At 36.0% G+C, this 20,066-nt stretch overlaps 1 protein-coding gene across 1 annotated transcript in view; it reads right to left on the reverse strand.

The window, feature by feature from the left end:
• The window catches only part of LOC106135976 (nucleolar protein 4), a 134,654-nt gene that overhangs the window by 9,836 nt on the left and 104,752 nt on the right, over positions 1-20,066 (reverse strand). The window lies entirely within an intron of this gene.

Consider the following 20,066-nt stretch of genomic DNA (forward strand, 5'->3'; position numbering starts at 1 on the left):
TGTAAGTTTTATTTTTCACAGTAAAATTTTAGCTTTTGTGGTTGTGATGATATTGTTATCATCACAACCACAAAAGCTAAAATTAGAGAAAGAAAAAAATACTAAAGTTACATTCAATTTGAGTGTGACTTAGGTATGAACTAAGATTTGGCCTGATTGTTGTTACAAAACGATCACATATTTATCGTTAATTAAACGCTGAATATGTAACAACTTTGGTTCATTAATCTACAGACCGCAAAACGCAATTTCGCTGATGCACAATATTTTAACGAAAGCGACATCAAATTACAAAACAAGCAATGTAAAAACTAAAATACATTAATCACAGCAGTTTTCTCTCAACTTTAGATTATATCTAAAAAAATGGTGCAATCACTCAATAAAATACACCCATATCCATGGCCGCAATAAAGAAATTCATACGTAATTAATTAGCTCTAAAACTTTTTTTGTAATATTAGTTCATTGAGTTTTTGCGTGTCACCCAATCCGTGAATCTGTTTAAGATTTCCATATTGTCAAAGATATGAAAGGAGACATTACTTGCGAAAAAAAACTACTTGTCCAGTATTGACATTAGTTTTAGTAACTAATTATACCAAATGAAAATACAATCAAGTCATCGAAATAGAACGCCAAAATTGACCAAACCCATAAATTACTAAATCGGACTAATCGAGTACTAGAGAGGCATAACGTAGGTAACAAAACATTTCATCAATTTGGAGGCAAAGGGGGCTCTAATGACCGACTGACATCGTATGAACAGAGACAAATCCCGAATCCCGACAGATTGGCCAAGCGTTGAATGTGCGATACACGCACCCGTATGCAAATTTGAACACATATAGGAGCGCTAAAATGTTTAGAGAAGTTTTCTTTTTATAAAGCCTTTTCATTCTATAAAAAGAGTGAGTTTTCATGTGATTCGCGCGAAAATCAAAATTTGGCTATTCTATCATTTCCCAACTTACATAATGTATGTGTTTTAAGACAATAAATATTTTAGCTTGATTGTTGTCAAATATAACCTTTTAGCAAAAGCAAGTTATCTGCCGATTCCAAATCGATTTTATCTTATCTAGCACTTTCCCGTCGAAAGAATGTGTCAAGTTTAATCTTAAAAATTTCATGTAATGGGCAATATAAATCATCGCACTAATACTAGGTCACTAAGAACCTAAATTACTAATATGGATGAAAAAAAAAATCTATGAAAAAAAAAATCTTTAACGAAATTTTCGTAGCAGCATATTAGCGCTGTTTTCCATGGACCATCGACTTACGAAAACACGAAGATTTCATTCAACAAGTGGTCGGACTGTTCAATGTGAAACGTCATCAATTCACTAACTTTGCCGGGAAGAACTCGATTGCTTTATTCGAAATTGGAATGTTTACAGTCGAGTTTCTGTAGTAACAAAACCTTAGAAAACTTTTGTACAAGTAGAGCGCGCGTATACATATGTACCTATATTCTTTTTGAAAGGTAGTATGTAAAATGTGCGATTTTTAACCGCCTTAAAAAAGGTGGTTCTCAGTTTGACCTGTACACATGTTTGTCTGCGATTTCCTCACTTTTCGTTTAACCGATTTTGATGTGGTTTTCAGGAAATTATTGGTTACACTTAGAGAAGTTTTCAAAAAAGGAGTATATAGATTGGAGGCGGTTGTCTTTTTTCAAAAGTTATTAGTACTTATTCTATTGGTTTTACCTTGAGGAAAATCTAACATATACATACATGGTCATTCCATCTAAACGTGGCCTTTAAGACTGTCGGGTTTGTCAGTACCGAAAAGGATAGAATCTTAATAATTCTGGGTGTATTGCCTAATAACTTAGATAAAGTTACATGTTTTTTTGTATGTCACTTTAATACGCGCGCTTTATCGCACGGTAAATGAAAGCTATTCTAACTACAAATTGCGGATCTCGACTGTTTCGTATTATTCTGTCGACTGCTCGATACTATTTAACCTCGAAATTCGACACCTAAACATATTGGATGACATTTTCGGAATGTTATTGCAAAACAGAGTATATAACTAGCTTTGACTTTATACGCATAAACATTTGTTATTTAACCGCCTTCAAAAAAAATGATTCTGAGCTTAACCTTTATATATGTATGTTTGTCCGCGATTATGCCGTGTTTCGCTAAACCGATTTTGATGCGGGCTTCAGGAAAGTGTTTGTTAACACTTAGGATGTTTTAGTAATTTAACCGATTCGAAAAGGAGGATAACGATTGTTGGCGTCCTCTTTTTTTACAAAATTATTTACCATAACCTACAAACCAATTCATACATAAAATCACGTCTGTTTCCCAAAGCGGTAGGCAGAGACTACATCTTTCTACTTGCCACGATACCTATTTCTATATTTCTCTTCTTCCACTTTTATTTCCCTTCATCTACATTCATAAGTTTCTTCATTCAAGGTCGTCGCTATTATTGGATCGATCATGGCTACACATCCAGTCGCCGAAACGTATAGGTTTCCTCACGATGTTTTCCCTCACCGTAAGAGCATCGGTTACTATCAAAACTAATGTACATAACTTCGAAAATAGTCATTGGTACAAGGCCGAGGTAGGATTCGAACCTTTGCTTTGTGTGCCACACGCATTTTAACCGGGCACCTTACCCATTCAACCACCAACGCTCTCCGAGGCTAACTCAATCCGTATAATTAGTACCGTATATATTGTTTTTTAGTTTTTCTCCCTATGTGACCACATCAATTTACCATTATTGTTGAGATTTTCGGGAATTCCTCCCTTAGTATTCGCTTCCGTACTTCTTTCTAGTTTAAAACCTATATCGATATCATAGTTAAATAAAATAAACAATTTACACGTCTCATCATGTTGTGCTATAATAACTATAGTCGCCTTTTACAAAATCCACGGGAAATATGAGAGGTTCTACGAGTATTCTTAAGCGCCGGGAAAAAATCATTTATATAATTATGTATCTTACTAGCCCATGACTGTGACTAACTCCGCACCTGACGTATTTTCCGGTCCCTAACGTAATTAGCTAATAATTGATTAGGCTATCCCCATGGACCACATTATAACGCTTAATTTAAAGATATGTTGAATTGCATCCAAACGCATGCATGACTGAATCTTATATTAAAAAATATATAATACTCAGATAAGTAACACTTTTACGAATATTAATGTAAGTGTTAAGATAGATCAAATGGAAGGAAGAACTAATTTAGGTACTTCATATTGTATATATTATATACTTATATTATATACTTATGTATATAATTTTTAACTTACTTTTTTCATCATAATATGATATTCAAATTTCATTGTGTGTTAACACTATTTCATAAAGCCTATAAATATGTAACTTACAGATTTGCCATACTATACAAGAAAAAACTCAATTTAAACGAAGTTAAACCCTGACTCTTTATTCGTTTTAAATAAATACGCTTCTAACCATCTTTTATCTTTTATGAACGCTGAGTTCAGCATTTTTTCCCAAACAGATCGTAAACCTAGAATATACCGGGATATTTCATAAGGCGAAAATCAAATACGAATATCTCTTAACTTCTCAAACCATAGTAAGTATTTTATATATTTGAAACTAGGTCATCAATTAAAAATTACATAAATACTCTTGCATTTAATAGCTGTAGAGTTAAAGTTCACCGCTAAAAATTTTGTACTGACTTGATGTGACGTGTACTTCAAATTAATGACGTGCACATAGTCATTTGTCAACGCACTGCCAATTCTGTGCTGTCATTATTTTGTGTTATCTGTCATTGAGGCGTAATTAATTACTAGCTAAATTGCAATAGCACCGACATATGTACCAAGAGTACATAACGCGGGAAGGGTCAACGGATATTTAGTGTCCGCATAGCAGATGCGGTCCTTGGCCACCGCCCTCAAGACGGTCGATATCTTGCTTGTCACCCCACCTTACTCCTAACTGGGTATGTGCACCTGGTACTTAGCCGCTTCAAGTACTTAAGGGGCTCGCTAAACTTGAAACGGGCGTTTTGCAGCATTCTAGCAATCTTGAGTTTTAGATAGTACGGAGTGCGACAGGCAAAGGAATTCAAAAGTTTAAAGAAACACAAAACCATTTCAACATTGATACACATTAAAATTGACACAAATGTAAAAATAAATCAGCAAGACAATGAGTTCAAATTCTAATGTGAAATTTATCAGTCAACTTTTCTCGATCGTTTTGTGTTTATTTTTTTTTTAAATTTCAGTATTTATTGTGTTATTTACCTACAAATATTTATACAAAATAAATTCTATATGATAAACGAGATCTGTCAAAGCGGGGTCCGCGGTCCGTCTGCCTATAGGCGAATAAATCGTGGATAACCTAGTTTTCGATACAAAATAACTGCAAAATTTCGGGAATCCACCACCGGCTATATGCTGAGGGCCTGGTATGTACTGATACATGGCCTATGTACTGTGGTGTCCCCCCCTCGCGTCTCCCCCGGCACTCCGCGTGTTACCGTGTAGTGCTTGCCACCCCGCGAGCGATCATGCTGTAGCGATTGACGATATCGATAGTTGTATTTTATGTTTTATATGAGGGTGTGTGCAACACGCGTTGATGATTCGAGTTGTGCCTACAAAAATGCATTTGAGACACAACTCGAAACTTCGGAATTTCAATCGAAGTGAATTCAAATAAATGTATGATAAAAAGAAAGAACTAAAATAACCGAAGATCTCCTAAAAAAATAACGTATTGTACGAAATGTATTTTACATATGTACATACTTTACAAATACAAATACAATATTTTATTGAGATTCACTTAAATACTCTATTTTAATTACATTTTCAAACTATGTACTATAACTTTGACTATCGAAAATGTTACAATTTACAACTTCGTGTTTCAATTGCGATGATTTTCTATGGCTACAGCATTCCAAATCAGACATAGTCACGTAAAAATAATGTGTTAAGTTTTGTTATCATCTCAAGATTACGCTCCCTAATATCAAAATCAAATCATATTGCTGGAAGCGTAAAGTACTTTGCAAAACTATAACTGCAGAGGCGTAACGTAACGTACTTTGACAAGTAATCTCTATAAATCTTTCATCGATAACTCGGAGTCATCGACAGTTCGGCATAGTGTCGGCAATCAGGTGGCAGTCAGCGTATAATCATTAAATACCCACGCGAAGGGGTGCGATGACGCCCGCGGCACCACCCACTGTGCCGCCCGCGCCCAATTATGAAAATACGAACAAAATAAATTTGGAACGCTTTCCGAACGTCAAAGTACGATAATTCTACTATCCTGATTATCGATAATGGCTTTCACATCCTTGTTCCAGCTTTCTTTATTATGGACACGAAGGGACGTGTATTGATTGAGTTTTGTAACTTATAAGCAGCATATGACCACTTGGTATTCTGTTAACCTTTACTTATTTCTTTTCCGTTGCAAGTTTTTGATTGACAGATGACTTATGCGAATAAAAGTGTTGTTCCATAATGGATAAACATTATTGTCATCATTTACCTAATGAAATATGAGTCAACATGTTTTTTAAAATAGAGCATAAATTAATGTTTATTCTGGTGTAAGTATAATATTAAAATAACCTAATTTTTAAAATCAAGTACAAAAAAGCTCAATATTTTTCCAACAAAATCAAAATGAACTTTTATGCCTGGTGGTCATTTCAAGTACTCCTCAGCTCTGAGCACCAAAACATTTTTCCCGGCTAATAGCGGAGAGCTCACTTTTTATTCGCCATTTTTAGAACTTTTTACCCGTCTGTACCAGGAGCGCAGAGGCGGACTGAAAGTCTTCGCGGTCTTTCAAAATAAACGGCTTCCTTTAGCATTCTGCTGGCTCGGTAGTTTTGCTCGCCGCTTGCGCCCCAGTATTTTTAAAGCGGACAGCGCCCCCCTTCGGCACTCGCGGGGTCTGACCCCCTCGCGCCCCAACACCCCTATCACGCCCACACACAGTAATACCATAACGGGTGCTATGACGAGATTATCTACGTACACGCGTATCCACTATACCCATACCAAACCCTGTTATATACCAGGTGTACATAAGCGATGACTTGTGTACATAGCAGCATTGATTTACCAGGCGCGCACTACCTGTCATCAGTGTACAATGACGATTACAGGGTATTAAACAAAAATAGCTGAAACATTTACATGGGAAAATGCGAGGCCGCTCCCGCTCCGGAGGCCCTGGTAATTGCAGACGAATAATAAGCTTCATTTTATTATATTTTGAACAAAGGAAATGTTTTAATTGTAATTTTTATGCAGCTATAGTATGTTGAGTTCAAAAATAGTTAAAATTCATCTTGTTTTCAAAAGATGGACGAATGTAGTTGGAGTAAAAGAAGGATGCAGATATCGTGCAAATCGAAAGATGTAGTCTCTTGAAAGATCTATTGAAACTTCTTAAACTAACAGTAAAGGTTAAGTACCTTTCGGATCAACAGCAAATGTACAATAAATATCCCTACATCATTATAAAAAATAATAATTGAAAACCAGAGAGTCTAATGGCTGTTTTTGCAAACACGCAGTAGGTACCCACTTCATAAATTTTTGGATTTTATGTAATCAGTCATACTATAAAATATAAATTTTTAAAATGGTGACCCTAACTTTTCACAGCCCATAGAGGAGGTTAAGTACCAATTCACATTTTTTATTGGTTTTGCTTTTCAATTTTATTTGCAATTTTTATCAATTACCAAGATGAGATAAGACGCTACGCGGCACTCATACGAGTATTTTAATGACTTGAAATCGAGTCGCGTCTCGTCTCGGTGTGAAAAATCCCTTAACAATGATTCCAAATATTGACGAAATTAATTTTATTAAAAACAAAAAAAAACAAGAATAAGTTTTAAATATTGTATTATTGGCTTTTGACCGTTCTTGCTTGTGAGTTTTTCTGTTAAGGTCAAACGTTTATTATTATCACTTCACTATCGCTACATCGCTATCACTACATATTATTAAAGGTCCATTCTTTCTCAGTATGTATGTATGCACTAATCTCGGAAAGTTGAACGGATTTTGTTTCTGTTTGAAATGTTGGGAAGGGGGTTTTATGAGAAAGATTTAATCTATAAATGCTATCCAGGACCTGTCGCTAATTAAGGATATAAGGTAATGTTCGTCTTCGTAGGTTAAAAATTGGTTGAGTAAGTAAAAGGTGCTATAGTTACAAACAATCAATACACTTGTAAAAATACAACTTCTTTTACAAACTTAAGGTATTTGTATTATAGTTATAGGTATAGTTTACAAAAGTTAAAAAAAATATTTTAATGGCCACACTATCTACAAATTTTTACTCTATATCTGTGGAATCATCAACAATTAAAGAATCGTTTTTAGGAATGTTCACGATAACTACACTTACAATTATAGTAAACATAATTATCCTGTCAAGTTCGTCATATGTAGTAGTGAGGGTATCACAGAGATAGCCGTAAACTATTAATCATCTAAAAACCTCAATCCATGCTGAAACTTATATAAGCAGTGTAGGAAACTCTGTTAATTTTGAGATTCAATAATGAAAACGCACTCGGTTTGCATTTAACAATAGAACCAAAATTTATTGTTGCCACTGATAATTATGCATAACAATATCGATTTTGAGAACTATCAAAATTGTTATTAATCAGATAACAAATTAATTTAAACTCGACACAGCAAAGGGAAGCAGGTTCATTAAAAAGCTTCAATTGAAATTAATGAATAATTAATTAAGCAAGCACCCACGTTTGCACGTTCGAGTGAACTAGGTGCACAAACCGCGTCGTTACCGCGTCTAAGTACTAGGCTCACATCAACGCAAAGGAGGCGCGTAGTCGTAGATACTCGCATTATGAAAAGGGGGGAAACGGGCGACCTCGAAAAACCGAACACCGTAGACCCCACATCGAAAAGCATCGTGAATTTCACAAAGCGGCTTCCTAGTTACAGGGGTATCGCTAGGGAGACGTGGTTACAGGCGCCTCGTGCCTGCTCTTTGAAGTGTGATAAACTGAGCGAACGCGAACGTACTAAATATGGATACCTACGTAGGAGTGCGTGCCGCATCAACCGCCTAGAGATTTCTGCACCCCCAGTGCCGCGTCGTCGAGATTTATAAACGTGGTTAAAATTTACTGTTATACCACCACCACCTACCTACTTACACGTACACGAGTATAGAAAGATAAAATTTACTTGCCAATAAATCTACATGCCTACTGTAGAATCAAATACGTTTTGATTTGACATCCCTAACATTATGTAAGAAGGTATTTTAAATGTTATATTTAAATGCTGAAATTGCTCGCATTACAATCTTTTTTGGTAAAAGTACCAATACCATTAATTGGCTTAAAGTTTATGGTAAGCCCCAGACTGTGATTACAGCAGTGTACCTTTACTAATGAAATTTCTTTTTGCATATTATGAGCAATCAAATCAACTATGTTAGATAAAGAGTAGTTTGCCTTATATTACCGGAAGATTAACCGGAATCATTTATTGGTCAGGGTGATGTCTCACCTCTATTTTGCATTATCTCTGAATAACCTCGCATAATAGTCTGTGATTATATCAAGTTGCCTTAAGAATGAAATTCTCCCAAAAATATGAAGACAGTTCAACATGTCGTCTAAAAATACATACATACATATACGATAAACACCCCGCAAAGGTTATTATAGACATAATAACCTTTGCGGGGTAGACAGAGCCAACAATCTTGAAAAGGCTGATAGGCCACGTTCAGCTCTTTGGCTTAATAATCGTAATAGAATTGAGATTCAAAGAGTGGCAAGTTGCTAGCCCATCGCCTAAAAAAAGAATCTCAAGTTTCTAAGGCTATCCATTAGTCGCCTTTTACGACATCCATGGGAAAGAGATGGAGTGGTCCTATTCTTTTTTATATTGGTGTCGGGAACCACACCACACTCTGTTGTCTACTCCTGCAATTAAATTAAAAATTGTCAAAGGTCCTAAAGTATAGAGTTATAGAAATCAAACTCTTCATACTTATAGAGATTAAATAAAATGGCTAATGGATAATATGATATTTCATTCTCAGTGTCATCAACAACTTGTTTCTAGAGATAGCTGTATCAGCGATGTGACATCCACAGCAGGTGATACAAATATCTTTTGTAAAAGATTCAGACTTTATTCTGACTAGGTTAGGAATGCCCTATTGTATCAGAATCCCCATTCGATCTGATATAATATTGTGTCAACTTTTCATTTGTTAACATAATCTAAAATATTCAAAGTATATTTGTTAACATTAATTGGGATCGAAGCAACGAAAAGAGATGCGATCCAGTCGTTGCGTCTGCGGCGCCCCTAAATTTGATTACTTTGTGTATTCCAACTTTACGGGCTCGCTCCATGCAGTCTTTCGGGTAATTAATGAATTATGGCGGCTGCGCTACGGAAGGGTTTCAGCTTCCCTCTTTACATCCAAAAATAAAGTTTCTGACAATTTAGTTTTCTCTTAAATTACACTACCTAATAAATATAAAAATATATAAAACGGAAAAATTGTCTAATTATTCCTCAATACATAATTATCTATGAACCACTTTTATGAACCCGTCTCTTAGAATGTAATCATGTTTTATTTATTAAGTCTTATAACAACACATCAGATTGTGCTTTTCTGATGATGGAATCAATAGATGTGGAACTTGAGTTGACAAGAGTGCTATTGCAAAAACTTTCTAACTACTCTGAACACACTTGCACCACACAAAAACGGTGGAAACAAAAGGCTCTTATTGGCTGCCACTAAAACAACAAGGATATCTTTGTAATTCCACACATTCTGCAAAGGATCCAGTCAAGGTTGGGTCAACGCAAAAACCCGAATCCCCGACTCCGCGAAAAGATTAAGAAAAATACCCAAGTCACCTACAAAAACGGGGGTGCCCTTCGTAATGCGGGCCCCTGGGCCGTCTGCTCAAGTAATTATGCCCACCCCCGCCTCCTACAGGGATAAGTAAAAACAATATTTTTACGCGTCGACCAGGGCAACAGAAGTGACAGATATAAATTGAGCGGCGAAAATGGAATTAGTGCGTGCGTCTCGACGGATGATCGCGACTTTTTTAGCGTTTTTATTGTGAAAGACGACTGTGCGAATTTGACTACATCTTATCTACGGAAACTTTGAAGGATTGAGGGATTTTCGGGTTAGTTGACAAAGTTTCAAATGATTTGAATACAAATAATTGCCTGAATAAAGACTGATAAAAAACTGAGGACACAAAGACAAAATGGAGTGAGATATATCGGAAGGCGGACTCCGAGGCTTGGAGTATTGCGGTGGAGGATGTCACCAAGGATACAGGAAGATGAGGGATAGAAAATTACCTGACCTAAAAATCAAGTTAATCAAGATTTGAATTAGGATTCGAGACAGCTCATTATCGACAACCTAGCGCCCGTGTCGAATAAGTTTTCTCTAGGTGGGAGTCCGCGATACAGCATTGCCCACGAACTTTGGGTAAGGCACAGACATACGCTGATTTGATCACTCTCTAAATCGACGAGAAAAGCCTCATCTTAAAACAAGATCTAACAACTGTCTTAGATAAGACATTCCCTGGGCACGAAGCAAACACATTTGCTGAGTGGCCCAAGAGTGAGCTTAGCTCGTGGATTAAGTAATTAACTGTCAAATTGTCTCTTGGCTAGCGTGGATAACGTGACTTAGCGAGATTTCATGTAACGATTCACCATATTGGTATTAAACATATTGATTAAATTCATACTTCTATATCCATACATCCCACACCAATATTAAAAATGAGTTTGTCGTTTTTTCACGCTTTGATTAATGTTTTTTCAATTTTTTGCACTATTTGATGTTAGCAGTGTATAACTTAAATGACCACATAGTGTCTGGCATAGTTATAGGAATAATAAAAAGAACAAGAAAGGACGAAGAAATAGCTGTTTTAAACTAGCAAGGAAAATTAAGGCTTCAGCAGAAAAAAAAAAGAAAACGGGAACTTTTTATCTAAGCCCAGAAAGTGTATGCAACAGAAAACACACATATTTTAAAGACTATATTTTACATTTAACTAGTATGAATTAGGGATTCAATCACGATCCATTGACTTTATGATTTCCTATTACAAAGTCGCTGTCTTTAATCTTGTAAATATTTATTCTGTTCGGGTAAATTGCACATTAAATACCGAGACATGATAAGGCTAACCAATGCATTATTCAAGCCATTGTCCGCGTGCATTTGTCTAAACACGTTTGCTAAGTAAGCATTTAAATTTAAGTTATTGCACCTTTAAGCTACAGGGTATCATAACAAACATAGCAGTGTCCGGTGAGACGACCAGCGTACATTATTCAACGCGCAGGCTGCATTCCTTACATAGGTAGGTGCACACCTACCACCTGATCCAGTGTCTAAACGTGTACCTAACTTACGAGTATTAATATAGCTTGAGACTTGGAAAGGTTTGACTATGGTATATGAGTATGGATTTGACAATGTAGTTTTGGCCAACTGGTTTGTAACGAAGCGTTTCTATTATAAGTAAATCAACGTACGAACGAAGTTACCAAGATTTGGGTAACGCTTGGGGTAACCTATCCGTCTACCTCGTTTTCCTATATCACGATGTAGATAAGAAAGAATATAGTGTCTTTTGAAACCAATAAGTCACCATATTAAAAATACGTTTTATATTCTGGAGTTCCCTTGTAAAGTGCACTGAAAGTGAAATTTCATAGGTAGATGGAAATGCACGTCTGAAGGATCACGTAGGCGTGCTCTCAGCTCCTTGGATCGTTAACAACGAGCTGTTACTTTATTGGAAACTTCTCGTAGCTCATGTTTACCTGGTAAGTACGTATCTTAACTTACATATTTACATAACTTTATACCATGAAAAAAATAATTTTCGATAAAACTTTAAGGTCACGCTCAACCAGATCAGATAGTGACAGCCCATCAGCTACAAGTATCGAAGTTTAAAAGCCTTTTCCTTGATTGACTTTTACAATCTGCTCAGGAAGTTAATAATAGTATATACTGTAAACATATAATTGCGTCGAAGATAAATGAAAGCAGTCCTAGACGAACGCACTTTGATCAAATTGGAGACTTTTTAATATGAAGCAAACGAAGTATGCAGGGATAGGCAAATGGATACTAGGCAAATGGATAAATGTAGTGTCTCTGCCTAATCTCGCGTCTCGGGGAAAGAGTGATTATATGATTTTTTTTTATTTCGTCAGTCTGTTTGTTTTAATATAATCGAACATATAGATTCCGAGCTATTTGTTGTTATAACCAAATAAACAGAATCATACGTATGATCCAATAACCTATACCTATAGGTAGTGCCTATAAGCCCCAAACAATATAGGCTCTTTTGTCAGTACTAAGAGAAAGTTAATCCAGAAATGCAGATAATGAAGGAAGTCACTGCAGACACCCTCACCCCTTTTCCATTTTCGCTGGCAAAGAGCCTCTTTACTCGTCCATTTTCAAATTAACTGAAAAAATTAACAATAACTTGTTTTTATACGGATATAAAATAATCGCGTTCTTTTGTTTAATGCAGTGAGAGCTCAGAGTATTGACTTAAGTGAGATTCATAGATGAAAGTGAGTGAGACGACTAGTATAATTGTAGAGCCGTTTGATACGAGTAGGTAGCCACTATTAAAATTTAAGGCCCGGACATACCACACGCAGGGCAGAAGCGGGCCTGCATCACGTTGAAATATAAGAACTACTCAAAGTCTGCTGCTGCGGCAGAGCAGTTTTAGAACGGTTTAATTTCATGCAAAAGAGTTCGAAACGTTTCTTGTATTGCTAGTTAGTGCGGTGCCGGTTTTTTAACTGCGCTACTTGTTACCTGTTTTAGATGTGCTCTGACCTTTAGAAAAGGACCACTTCATCTCTTCCTAGGAAACAATCATGATCAAAACTTGGCGCAGACACGGAGGTCAGACGGCGGAACAGTTTCACCAATTAACTGATTTACCCAATCTATAAGACAACTAAGGCAGCCGTCGGCACAAACCTCAAGATGTACAGAAATAGATACTAAACTCAGTTCTAAAACTGGCTAGAAATCTAGGCTCATTTGAAGACACGCTTCAGTCTGTCACGCACGCAAGACGTCATTACGATTGTATACTTGAAAATGCCGAATTACTTAGAATACACATTATACGCATAGAGTATGCATCAACCAGAAGTCTCTTTCTTATTATGAGCTTAACATAAATGAAACTATTTATTCTGAAGTAAAAGTAAGAACATGTAGTACAACATATAAATAGTTAAGATGCATAAACCTGACTTACACCAGGATGATAATGTAAGTAGTAATTTTAATTACAAATCTTTTGGGAATAACCACCAATCACCTCAGTACCGCTATCAATGAGTGTCCAAAATTTCAAGAAGATGGGTTAATAATATATATACAGATAATATAAAGTGTTAAAAAGGAAAGAAAATACAGATACTGGATGTAAAGGTCCTATGACTAAATAGTTAGCTGCCGTAATTAGTCATTTATCGAGTCATTTTAGTCATTCATATTTCGTGATTAACTAAATTTTACTAAACTATCTTTCAGCTCAATCTACCCTATGCTTATATACTTACATGAAGACAGATATAGGTACACACCCAGAGGTATATATACGTACAGATTTACATAGGAGCCGTCAACTTACCCTACAGACACCCTAAGAGCAGCTATATAAAGCTTATAGGTAGTTAAGGAAGCAAAGATAAGGCTAACTGTATACTGAAACACGAAGCGTTCAAGACATTTTTATTTGGCAGACTAATTTTATTTTTTACTAAAATAAGTAAAAATTTAATGGTCATGAATTCTGACTAGTTAAGAAAAATAATTTTATATTAAAGTTATGTAATAGTTTTCGTAGTGTGATAACCTAGCAACCATATTACATCTGTCCGGAAAGTTCTAGAAAACTTAGGGCCTTCCTAGACAAGAGTTTAAGCATTATCTGAACTTCCGTGCGGCATCTTAAACGATACTCATGATGGGAATGACCCGCTACTTCCTATAAATGTTTACAAATCTACGACTACTGTTATTAAGTTAAAAAAATTAACACGCTTTAGTCTACAAGATGAGGATAAGTAAATGCATGCAGGCAAGTGTGCGTGGTTGTATGTGTGGGTGTGTGTATGTGGGTGAGTGTATGGGTGTGTGTGGAGTGAGTAAGTGTACGTAGTAGCTGGTGAGAAATGTTCGAGCGTGTGAGAAATTTTGGTATATGGTGATATAACGTGTGTCTCTTATTGTGACAAGCCAGAGGTTTAAAGAACATCATACAATTGTATTGATGTAAAATGCCCTAGAGATTTCCCTGTGTTTGACATTTGTCAAACACATTAAAATTTTCAATAAACAAAATTCATTATCGCAAAGAGTGAAGTTAGAAATTAATTTGTAAATTAAACGCATCATGCGCGCAAGCCCTAAGTTAGCTAAGACCTAGGTCTAGCTATTCTAACCAGGCGCACATAGATGCAGGGTAGGTACAAGTTGCACGCAAGGTCGCCCGGCGCCTCATTGGTCACCGTTCAATGATGTTGTGTGGATAATATCGTGGCTAAGTGCCGAGATATTGAATTCGATTTCCGACTGTATTTAAGGATTTTAAGGCGAAAAATATGTGCTTTCGGATTGTCTTAACTCGCCTCAAAGAAGAAGTGTTGAATTTACCATTTCTAATTAATTTAAGCACAAAAATAGATTAGAAAACTTACAAGTAAATTGGCTAATAGTTCAATTGTAATACAAAATGATTGAAGACAAATGTACGATAAGATTTTGAACGTGATGGGAGAATTAACTCGTTCTTGTTATATTTATAAGCTAATTATGGGTGAAGTTAAGTGGAGCGTCATCAATCATTTTTCTTAATTTACTCGACTACTCTTTGGATACGACTGACTGCAATATAAGAAGAAAATTTAAGAGAACGGCACTTAGATTAGATACATCTATTGAACAAATGATATTTATAATCAGGCTTAGAAGGTGGTGGTGGGAGATATAGCAATTCGTTATTTTTCTTGAAACAGCTTACCTACAGATGCACAGATTTTCAAAAAAAAGATCATCATTACTAATCTCGTAAGAAATACTTAAGGTAATAACGTCCCATTTTACATTTAAATTCATGACAAGCAAACTATTTTTAACCGCGTACAGCACGAAAAACTCCAAGAATGATACGCCTTCGTTGTAGAAGAGATATTTTATGTAGACGTTTTACAAGAGTATGTCCATTCTAATCTTGTGTCCGCGTGTCATTCGAGACCGGCATTTTGCAAGGCGAACCGCCCGCGGCGAGAAAACTGACTTTGGCGCCAATTTCGACGCGATCTCGTCTGCTACCCGACCGCATCCTGATGACCACTCCACCCACCGCTTCTCTAACAACTCAGACACACCACACATCGGCCGCGTAACACCGGTACTATTACATGTTCTTTTAATTATACCATTTTTACTGCACTTTATAATAGCGAAACCCATGGTTGGTCGTATTATTTTATAAGAGCCATCGCTGCGTTCTCAGCCTTGGCATGTTTATCTTGTCCAGTTTAAACAGATCCATCGCATTGCAAATATAACAGGATCCGTGCAGCTCAAAATATGTTGGTAAATTTATAGGTACGGAATATGAAATTGCGTATGTTATCAACGAGATAAGAAAAATAAAATAAAAGTTACCTTTGGCAGGACGTGTTGAAGTAATGCGCCAGCTTTTCTTTTAGCGGCCATCTTGAAAATTATTTTTGGTCGGTCGCACAGCACTCTTGTCTTTGGTTTTTGTTATTTTTCTGCCGTTCTTAGTTCGTAGACCCCATTTCTTGTTGATTGATTAATTTAATCTATGGATATAAAGCGATATCGTCTTTTGATGTGCTTCATAAGTTCAATTTGCAATAAAATTGTGAAAGGACGTAAAAGACAGTATAATTTTAATTTTAAAACGCTTAATCAGTACCGGAACTCGTGATATAAGTAAGAGTAATTTAGTTTCTTTCATCTTTATTAGATCTATCAAAGCCAGAAAATGATGTCTCACTCAAATCGCATAGTGACTGTGAAATTTATATATAAGACTTTCTTATATTCTTGGAAAAATCTGCAAGATTTGCATATTTTTGAATTTCTATTTAGAAGGGTTATTAGTAGTACTAGGAATTAGTGGGAGTGAAAAACAATTGTTTCTTATTTTTTCAGCTTCTACTTTTATCGACCAATCCATGACTAAGATAGATGTCTAGTACAGATCTCTTATAAAGTTTTAATAAAAAGCATCATCTACAAACAATACCACTCTCCTGCAAAATACCAGGAATATACCTAGAAATGTAGGGGAGATCCTCACCGCGCAGTGCGTTGCGTAGGTCAGTCCCGTCATTTGAAGCGCATTGCATTTTCGAAAAGAGGCTACTTTTTGCGGAGGGTGCATTCGACCTGGCTCCCCTATTTGCTCAATACTTTTCAATGAACCGGTATATTGTTTGCTGGCTATAGCTATGCAAGTTTCACCTTTATTTGGCATAGAAACGGGGTGATTAAATCCGCTATTGTAATTACTGTTGGCCCAAAATGTTGTTTGAATGCGGTGACAGTAACGATTGAATACATGATTTGTACAATGATATTCATTATTAACCAGTTTTAGAATTTATTGATTTACAAAACGTACTTTGGTACCTATCTATTTTGTCGAATGATTTATTTCTCCCATTTTTATATCACTTACAAATATAGCACTTATTTTTTTACAAAGGCAAATTCTTAATTCCTAGAGGCAATGAAAGTAAACAGTGTTATTCTGAGAAAACTACCAGGCATGCAGAGACGACGAGAGGCTTCGGATCAGATTAAATCGGCCCTCATTCTCATGCTACACGATAACGCAGTCATCGAAGTTGCCATCTACAGAAACACTGTTTTTAGAATAAGCAAAATAAACTGCTATGATATGACCTCGTTCTTGTTTTGTTGTAATAAATGTTATTTGCAAAGACCAAACTAGTAATGAATGTCGATTTAAATTTGTTGAAATGTATACTAACAGTACTAGAAAATATTTAAGATTCAGTCAATTTATTATTGTAGTTTATACGAGTACATAATAACAACATATTTTTATCAAAAAGGATGATAGTAATTTTCGTCCATTAATCTATCGAACATACGACAACAACAATGAATCTAACAATATAGTGTTCTCACTTCAATTTTAATCCCAAAAGTAGGCAAGCTCGAGTGGAAAATGCGTACACAGAGTAACTGCACATTTTCTTTTTGCGATAACAACAAGGCCACTATAATAGCTTTGGGCACGGTGGCCCATAACGTTTTTATAACTGGCCAGTGCGAATTACAGAGTTACAGCCTCTTGCTATTTTATGGAAGCCTGTTACCATGCGAATCTTTCTTTATTTTATGATACATATAAGAAGGTCACGAGTACATAGATAAGTCACAGCTTTAAATAATTTTTATAATTGTATATTTCAATTCAATCCAAAATGGATCACTATCACTAACATTTCATCATTAGTAGAAGAATAATTCAGAAAGCTGTAAAATCTAACGTTATAAGCATAATTAAAATCTGTTTCGAAGCATTTTCCATTTGAAAAGTAGTAACATTTCTCTAATTTCACTGCGACGGGCGCACAATTTCTAATTTCAGTGTTCCGACTACGACAGTTATTTTAAGGTCCCGGCAGACAGGCCGTGGTGATTATCTAAGGCTTGAAATTGCCGAGCGACAGCAAAAAATATGACCAAAGTCTTATATTTTAGTCATTATGTTAAGCTCCATAGGAAAGTTTAAATTGATATGTACATATATACAGTGCATTGCTGGTTGGTAAGTTTGTGTGTGTACTCCCAGGCTTATTTGATAGAATTATTGTACTTATTTTGTTCCATTAGGTTATTCTAACCATATTTAATAGTAGCTCATCAAGTGCTTTTAATGAAAACAACCAGATTTTGATGTTCTTAATAAGAATAAACCACTTATTAAATGGACCGGCAAAGCTACCTGACTATTTGTCTTAAAAATTACTAGGAAAATAGGAGAAATAAAGAAGTATCTCGACCAAAAATCTTCGGCAATGCGTGGCATCTAACTTCTTTCAAGATTTTTGTTGTATAATAGTTTCTATTGACTGTTTTCTTTTCTTTTTCCTTTTATTATTCCTATATTTATACTAGAAACTAGCTTATCCGAAATCATTAAAGCAGCATGCTAGACCAACGCATTTATAAAAAAAATATCCTTGTCACATCGTGAATTCTAATTAAATATGCCACCACCGGCAAATCCGGCGATCGCATGATGGGGCCTTTACAAAACTGTGTGAATGCCACTGCCCTTGCATTTATCTTGCTACTATTCGAGGAGGGCCCTCATTACCCGTATAACGGCTTCGCGGAATGTATTGTCGAATGCATGGCTTTTAAAAAAACACCGATTACACACTGAGCACGAAGAAGGCTAACTGTAAATGGAAGCCTGTCCACTTTTCAAACGCGTTGACTATTTTCCTAAAGCGGCAATTTGAAATAAATGTAAATGGTTTGTCGTCAATCTATATATATATAACATCTGATTTGTCATTTTCATGATGCGTTCTCGTTTTGCAAAATAAACAAAAGAATGAGAAAAGTCGTAAACTCAAAAATATGTGCTAAATAAAAGTCGTTACCAGAGCAACATAGCGCAGTAGCTGCAAGTTAAATGTTATCAGCAAAGTAAGGACCGTGAACGATTTGATTAGTTCGACGCGCGCTTGCACTCCAAAATTACTTTCAAACTTCACTGCGTTCGATACAAACTTCTGCAAGAGTCTGACAGCCTGGTATCCTTAGTTAAGTCATACGGGATAACAGAAGCTAGGGAGAAGAAATTGCTCGATTATAATAATAACTAGGGGTTGGAAGTTAATTAATTATTAATATCCGATAAATTTTCCAACAATAGTTTTACAGCGTTGAAACAAGGAAACTGCTCTGTTTTTCTGAGACTAGTCTTAAATTAGTACGTAAACGCCGATTATTATACTTATGAATTCACTAAAACAATGCCTTGCGTCGCTTAACTAGCGTGACAAAGGAAACTTATCACGACAACCTCATCGATGGATTAATTGCATTTTTTGTAGTCACCGCGTACTAATGCCAAGGCCTACTTACTCATCACGAGTTCCTATGTCCATTCCTGACAGTATTATGCAAACCTGCACTCGAGCAAAAACTAGAATGTCAAGATGATAAACTTCGCGCGCGTAGTGCCTAATTGCAACTTTTTATAACACAATTGAAACAAACGAAGCACATCGAAAGACCAACCTGAGTTTATTAATTTAGTTGTTCGGCTGAAATGTTTGGGTTTTGGAGTAAGCAGTTCGATTTTCGCGAAGAAGTTGCGAGGGCGCGCGGCTAGCGTCTATTCCACGCGAGTTTGGAACGCACACTGGCCAAGTCGAGGTGCGTTCGACGGTTCTGTACGCTGTGTCCGGCCGCCTGCCTCCACGTCCCCCTAGCCCCATACCGAAATGCATCAATGACACTCGAAACACACGCACATTCTGAACGCGTCTCAATGTGGGGACAATCAATAGGGAAAAAATATCGCTAGTAAATCATCACCTGAATTATGGTTGCCTGGTATCTATCGTTCATGTTTCTAAGTAACTGATTACATAAGAGTATTTAGAAAATAAATTACAATTTAATCTAAGTTATCTAATCCAGATTTACTAGATTATCAAACCTCTCTAAACAGTTTAACCAAAGAGATTTTACACTACGTAAGTTACCTTAAATATTAATTAGGTAAATCAAGTGTGTACAAGCATGCGATAATGATGTGTGATTACAGGACACGCACACAACCAACCTATATGCTGACTACATAGAATTTATGTCAGTAAATACATACATTGGAGGCAGTACAT

The sequence above is a fragment of the Amyelois transitella genome, chromosome 24 (assembly GCF_032362555.1).
Source record: "Amyelois transitella isolate CPQ chromosome 24, ilAmyTran1.1, whole genome shotgun sequence".
Lineage (NCBI taxonomy): Eukaryota > Metazoa > Arthropoda > Insecta > Lepidoptera > Pyralidae > Amyelois > Amyelois transitella.